Source organism: Coregonus clupeaformis, unplaced genomic scaffold, assembly GCF_020615455.1.
Source record: "Coregonus clupeaformis isolate EN_2021a unplaced genomic scaffold, ASM2061545v1 scaf0428, whole genome shotgun sequence".
Classification (NCBI taxonomy): Eukaryota; Metazoa; Chordata; class Actinopteri; order Salmoniformes; family Salmonidae; genus Coregonus; species Coregonus clupeaformis.
Window position 1 is genome coordinate 230,529 of NW_025533883.1, and position 7,766 is coordinate 238,294.

A 7,766-nucleotide genomic window follows, 5' to 3' on the forward strand; every position below is an offset into this window, starting at 1 on the left:
GCATATCAAGAAGCTGATTAAACAGCATGATCATTACACAGGTGCACCTTGTGCTGGGTACAATAAAAGGCCTCTCTGAAATGTGCAGTTTTGTCACAACACAATGCCACAGATGTCTACATTTTGAGGGAGTGCGCAATTGACATGCTGACAGCAGGAATGTTCACCAGAGCTGTTGCCAGAGAATTTAATGTAAATTTCTCTACCGAGAATTTGGCAGAACGTCCAACTGGCTTCACAGCCACAGACCACGTGTAACCGTGCAAGCCCAGGACCTCCACATCTGGCTTCTTCACCTGCAGGATAATCTGAGACCAGCCACCCGGACAGCTGATGAAACTGAGGAGTATTTATATCTGTAAAAAAGCCCTTTAATGTGGAAAAATCATTCTTATTGGCTGATGGGTGGGCCCCTGTCATGTGAAATCCATAGATTAGGGCCTAATGAATGTATTTCAATTGACTGATTTCCTTATATGATCTGTACCCTTGTAAAAAAATTTAATGTTGTGTTTATATTTGTGTTCAGTTAGTTAAAATCTTACCAAAAAAGTGATGATGAATATGTTTGGAAAACTGCATTGATCTGCCAATGAAAAATAACATTAGTGCATGAATTTGTACTGGTCAACCTCTCCTTCTCTTTTGTATTCAGTTATTCCATATTAGATCTGACAGTATGAATGGTTCTTATGGTTGTATTCAGTTCTTCCATATTAGATCTGACAGTATGAATGGCTCTTATGGTTGTATTCAGTTCTTCCATATTAGATCTGACAGTATGAATGGCTCTTATGGTTGTATTCAGTTCTTCCATATTAGATGTGACAGTATGAATGGTTCTTATGGTTGTATTAATTTCTTCCAGATTAGATCTGACCATATTAATGGTTCTTATGGGCTGAGTGCCTGGAGTGACTACAGTCATACCAAGTTTTCTTTGACCCTGTGATCTCACCAGGACAGAACCACATGTCTCTATCACACTCCAGCCCAGAAGGTGGCAGTGATGCACCTTTGACGTTGGTCTGAACACCACCAATAAACACCATAGAAGAAGAATGCCTGCTTAGCAACAACCAAGGGGCCATTCAGCTTTCCACTGTTCCAAAGACTGTCTATTATATGGAACAGATTGGCATGTGACCACTCTAACAATGTAGACACGTCCTCAAAGATTGGACATGAATCTGTGTTGGTCAAACTCTTCTCTTCTCTATCATTAAATACAACAAAACTATGTTTTAAGTGAAATATTTAGTGTTTGAAGCTGGAAGAAATACCTGAAATGAGCATCACAAAGATACATTTGACCTATGCACTAACAAGCTTTTTCAATATACGCAGCTTTGTCACCAGCTGCAGTACTGTAGCTTTATTAATCTACTGTACTTCAACATGTACTCACATTGGATGGGTTGATTAGGGTTCAAACCATGTCTTAAACCGCTAGCTAGCTACTTACAAGCCACAACATTTACATTTTAGTCATTTAGCAGAAGATCTTATCCAGAGCGACTTACAGTTAGTGAGTGCATACATTTTCATACTGGCCCCCCGTGGGAAACGAGCCCACAAGCGCCATGTTCTACCAACTGAGCTACAGGGGACTTACAACACACGTACATTTGCTGTAGAACTGTTTCATGGGGTGTGAAAATATATGTAATCAAAACTACTGGATATCTTTAGAAGGAAAGTTGTTCTACAATTTTCTTACACTTTGAAAATGTGGAATAGTTTTTGTAGGTCGGCAGGATAAACACTATATTGAATCTCTATTAAGATTTAAGCTTGCAAAATGTAAAGGGGTGTGTAGACTTTCACTGTGACTGTATACGTACCATTGACTTGCAGTGGATTTGTGCCACAAATGCTAAAAAGTTAGCAGTTATAACAATAGTAAGATAAACAATATATGCCCAGGACTATATTGAGGGACAGACTGTTGAAATGCCCAGTTGATTATGGAAACAGTCTTGTAGAACTCTGGCATTGATGGTCCATCTGAGGGTGAGTCATTGATATGAATGCGAATGCGGCAGGTAGCTTAGTGGGTAAGAGCGTTGTGCCAGTAACCGAAAGGTCGCTGGTTCTAATCCCCGAGCCGACTAGGTGAAAAATCTGTCGATGTGCCCTTGAGCAAGGCACTTAACCCTAATTGCTCCTGTAAGTCGCTCTGGATAAGAGCGTCTGCTAAATAAAAAAATTATTAATTATTAATGCTCAGAGTAAAAGAGCTGTGAACTCACCTGTGATGGCCCACGTCTACCACAACCTTTCCTATTGTGTTTGTAAGCACCACAGCATTTTAGGCAGCCATGGCTCAAAATGTGTTCATACATACAGTACAATGGGAGGGCGTGTGGAAGGAACAGGGGAGAACCAGGAGTTTGATCTCTGATTTCTATTTAGGACTGGGATCCCTCTGTGGGCCGGGCTTTTCAGAATATCTCTTGATTCTCTTTTAAACATGCTAGAAACCTAAAGGACAGCCTAGTAAGAGCAGATGAATATGTTCCCCCTCAGCATTTCCTTTCCACTCTCCCCTCAAATCAAGGGGGATTTCTTTCTTCACCCTCATACTGGAAATAAAATGTATGTCATTGGTAGAATTTCCTGTAAAACAAAACGTGTGGTATATTTCTTGATGTGCCCATGTGGCTATTATTATGTTGGAAAGTCTAAGAGAAAATTGAAAGCTGAAAGAGCAACTCCCTGCAGTGTTGCCAACTAATTTTCAGGGGAAGTTGTTAGAGGCAGGTCGATTTGTTGCTAAAAGTTGCTAAATGATGTTGTGATGTCATTAGGTGATGACATCATTACATTTTAGTCATTTAGCAGACGCTCTTATCCAGAGCGACTTACAATTAGTGAGTGCATACATTTTTCGTTATAACATAAAACTGCGTCATTACGTAGAATACACAATAACGTTAATCAAATTGACTGGCGTCTCGGCGACAAATATGATTTGACATTTGTTAGTTTAGATTTGTTTGTTTATTATCACATATTTGTATTTGTAAAAGTAATATAAACACATAACATTTATATGATCAGATATTATTATTTTTAAACACAACACATTGAATTATTGAACAATTACACATTACACATTATTGAACAATTAAATTTTTTTTATTTTCTTATTAACTAGTAAACCTACACATTCTGAACAATTATAGTTTCAAGCAGTGTATTGGTAGTTAGTTAACATGCTACCTGACTGATCAACAATTATAGGTACAAGCTAATAACAAGTTATACAGTGAGGGAAAAAAGTATTTGATCCCCTGCTGGTTTTGTACGTTTGCCCACTGACAAAGACATGATCAGTCTATAATTTTAATGGTAGGTTTATTTGAACAGTGAGAGACAGAATAACAACAACAAAATCCAGAAAAACGCATGTCAAAAATGTTATAAATTGATTTGCATTTTAATGAGGGAAATAAGTATTTGACCCCCTCTCAATCAGAAAGATTTCTGCCCCAAGGGGGGCACTTGCCCTGCGACTTGAACAGAATTGCTAAAGTGTAAACTGTACACTGTAATCCCAAACAGTTGTACTAGCTCATAAGTAATAAGGTCATAACAGTCAAATGTCGTTATGCAGTTGACCAAACTATAAAGTGTTGAGCTCTGTTGAGATTTATGCCACTTTAATTGAAGAGGGCTCAATATTTTATAGGTAATTTGTGTGGAACGCTCAAAAAGTTTAGGTAGTGTCATGACGTTATCTACGTCGTGACGTTCTGGTGGGTGGGTCATCTCTCCCTCAGGAAAGCTGAGTCAGCCATCTTGAATTTACCTTGATGCGGGGATGTTTGTGCCGCCCGTGTGGATGTGGAACACAGTTTAATTTGTTTTAATTTGTTTGCAATGCTCACTTTTATGCTGCCCGCTTGAAACCACCACCACCTCCGTTTTTATCATTAGTCTTATTGCCCTCGTTTTCTTAAGCGCCATCTTATCATCACCTCTGATTTGGTAAGTAACTCTAATGTTGTTTAAAAAAAAAATGAATTTCGATAGTCTTAAATGTGGAACTGGGAATACATTTGTACAATGTGCACAGTTAATATTTGTTGTAAATAGTTTAAAAATCCAAGTAATTGTAACTTTAGAAGTTGTTAAATATGTGACAAATACGTTACTTCATCTTACAACAGTGTAACGTTATCAGCTGTTTCCTAGATGAACTACATTTCCCATAATGCATGTTTGCCCGGGACATTGACGGTGGAGGAAGGTCCATGAGTTTTCGCTGTTCGCCGGTAATTCAAGTGCGTACTGTGAGTAGACTTATTTCAATAAGTGTCTGCCTTACACAGTAAATATTTTACGTTATCAAGCTGTGTGTGCTAGCGTGAAACGAACAATGCTAAACAACATAATGTGAGTGTGTTATCATGATGCTAACCAGGCCTGTGTTTGTATTTCTTCCTAGGCTCAAGTGTGTGGTTGTGAGATCATCTCGAAATCCTTTTAACAGTTCAGGTAGGATGTATTATGAAATAGTGTTACTAATGTAATACATTGCTAAAACCAAGTATAGAGTTTATTTGTTATAATTCATTGGTATTAGATTTAAAAGGTGATCGAATAGCTCCTGATTTGTAATGTCATTAATGCATTTCTTTTGAAGCAATGTTTTAAAAAAAAGTACAAGTGAAGAGGTTGGTTTACTTTTAAAGTTTAAATTTCCCACGTATCTCGTTAAAGTTTTGACCAATGAGCTAACTTGTTAAGTTGTGGCCAATGGGAGAGTGGACTGGTTGCTGGGAAAGAAAAGAGAGGGAAAAGTTGAAAGAAGGGAGAGGAGAGACGTTAGTGGGGTTGGTGAAGGAAAAACGACCAAAGGAAACGATAAAGAGAGAACAAAACCATACCTACAGAGTTTTTTTTTAAGGGAAATCCTGATTTTATTTCTATAAAGAGTGGTTATTATTTAGTTAAGAAAGACCAAGTGGAGACTGAAGCTGCCGTTGCATTGTGGAGACATTCGACATCCTAGAGGTTAGCCTAGCATCGTGCAAGACTTGGAGAGAATTGCTTGTGACGATCAGTTCGGGTTTCCTACGGATGTCTGTTGCTGCTACCGAGTACTGGCTGCATTGATAGCTGTGGATCTTGTGAGGACACCTGCACGGAACTACTATATGTTGCTGAGGCATTATCTACAAGTAGTGAGTAACTACAAATGTGGGGTGGACTTCGGGACTTTATGTATGTCGTCATTTTTTTTATGAGCTCCAACGCGCGCCCAGGGTTTAAGCAAGCTTGCAAATAATTTGGACATGGGTTGTGGAAAAATCATTGGGGTTTATAATTTTTTATTTATTTTGATGTGATACATTGAACATTTGATTAATATAGATCTTGAACCTTATGTCTGTTGTATTGGTGGAGTCATTTACTGTTTCAGTTTCATTTAATGCATGGGAAAGCATATCCTTATAATAATAACCAAGTCTATAATCATTCTATCTGAAGTTAATACCCTATTTGTCATTCACCCTAGCAAGTTTACAATAGGGATTCTTATTGGAGATGTCCTTCTCACCTAATATCCCATGCTGTTCAGATATTTTAAATAAGGTAATATCTGAGAGTCAAATTCGAGCCTGGTGAGAGGGTTACACTAATAATTGGTTTTATTTTATGTGTTTCCACAGTCATTCTTTTGCTATTTCTCTAAATGTTTTTATCTCAACTGTGGGGTCAACAGTTGATCACTTGAACCCTTTATTAATACTTTGTTAAATACAAAGAACAACAACAGAAATAGCAGATCTTTAAGCACACAACTTTGATGCTTTGCTTGTTAATAACTAACTTGCTTATCTTTTAACATTTTAATTTTTACTATAATTAGTGTACAATGAATGTTTTTGATATTTGTGTAATTATTATTGTAATGGATATTTTTTGTCCATGTAGGAACAACGTGATGTAAATATGAGACGGCCCTCGTCCTTCGTGCACTTCCTGCGTACCTGCGTGAAGATGCCTCCAAGTTTTTCAGGACCTGTAATGTAAGTGTACTGGCCTCACTATCAATCCCTTTGCTTAGCTATTCAGTCAGCTTAAACATGACATCACTCAAAGAACTCTAGGAGAACCAGAGGGGCATTCCAGAAAGCAGGTTATGTGAAAACCATCAGTATAGCCAATTGTATTTTTCCCAACAACGCAATTTCAAAGTCCGTGTTTCTAGTTTGTCGCCGCATTGAGTATGAGATAAAATGTTTTTATATTTCATTTTCAGCCGATTTTAAATAAAACAAAATAGCCTAAAATAAAACATTGAACAACATTCAACCACTTCCTTAAAGGCTAATATAAAATAAAGTGATGTTAAATTCAAAATGAAAAGACGACTGCATCTGAAACTCTGTCAGTGATTTATATAACAGCCGCAGCCAGAAAATGTCTGCTTCCTGTTTTCTCCTGTTGCCATGGTGAATAACCGTATCGGAGCTCCATTGATGATGGCTTTTTACTAGTCGTCAGGCACAAGCTCAACTCCGAGTTAACGTACTCTGAGTCAACTTACCTAACTCAGATCAGCTGTTCTGTAACTGAAAACTCAGTTTCACTTCACAGGGTAAGTCAACTTTGAGTTCAGGGTTAGGCTCAGTTTGTTGAACCTCCTTTCTGGAATAGCCCCCAGGACCTGTTTATGAAGTTTCCTTGAGTTGTTATTCTGCAAACTGACATGTAGAAATTACATAAATGAAAAGGTAAGTATAAAGAATTCCACTAAACAAAAAGTATGCTTACAGGTAGGTGTGAAACTAACATAAAATAATAAGCATGTGTAAAGAAAATAGTTTAAACATGTAGCTTAGTTGCAGTCTAAGTGCAAAGTGACCGTAATGTCTAGACATCATTAGCATTATTTGTATCCTTGAGGGGCTGAACTTATTTTTGTATTATTTGTGTTTTATAGTCAGCAGATGGTCCAGACCTCACTGACACTCCGGTGGCTCTCCTGACAGTTGTCACTGATGATACTACTGATGTGGCCCTCTTCAGCCCTGAGAGCATCTGTATTGTCGTGGAAGATGAAATACTTGTGAGTGGTCCCACAAACCTGGCTGACTAATTTATCCTGCTATTTGGGTATGTCTATGCACTAGACCTACAGTACCCAAAGAATCTCGAGCTTACATTCACATTTATCCAAAAAGTTGTGATGTGTCTTGAGGACAACAAACCACTGAAAGGGCGTCTACTGACACGGAAGAATGATTTGTTCAATGAGTGAATCACTCAGAATGGACTATTTGTTGAGCTGAGTATTGAGGATGTTTTTTGTTTTTTTCCCCTCTTTACAAATGTAATAATTTGCCTCTTCTACCTCATGTTTAATATGTTACACTGTTTGCCTCTTCTACCTCAGATTTAATACATTGATTGTTAATAGATAAATATCACAACATTGACGTATTGCCAAGCCCAAGTTTTTGTACTGTACTTGTGGGAAACGACTGTTGAATTCATGCACTATACATGTTTAATGTTGTGTGACCTAATGCTTACCTTGATGTTGCCAGTTGAAGTACGGCACAGTAGAAACCAGTACTTTTATTTGAATGTTTTATTTTTAAAAAGTGAGTTGCAGCCTTCAAGGTACAGTAAGTGCCAAAATGTTTTAAATGGCTCCACATTCTAATAGTTGTCATTGCTGTTGAGGATGGATTATAATTAGAATCTTATTGAATTTTATCATGAAGCCTTTGAGTTTTTATCATAAT

At 37.6% G+C, this 7,766-nt stretch overlaps 2 long non-coding RNA genes across 2 annotated transcripts; both read left to right on the forward strand.

Annotated features, from left to right (window-relative positions):
- The first annotated feature begins 3,421 nt into the window (after positions 1-3,421).
- On the forward strand, positions 3,422-4,556 carry LOC121566635. Its single transcript, XR_006000957.2, has 2 exons — positions 3,422-4,298; positions 4,454-4,556. It is a non-coding gene; the product is annotated as an uncharacterized LOC121566635 (long non-coding RNA).
- A 1,047-nt stretch (positions 4,557-5,603) lies between these two features.
- LOC121566634 lies at positions 5,604-7,443 on the forward strand. The gene is made up of 2 exons (XR_006000956.1): positions 5,604-6,041; positions 6,959-7,443. It is a non-coding gene; the product is annotated as an uncharacterized LOC121566634 (long non-coding RNA).
- Positions 7,444-7,766: the final 323 nt, after the last annotated feature.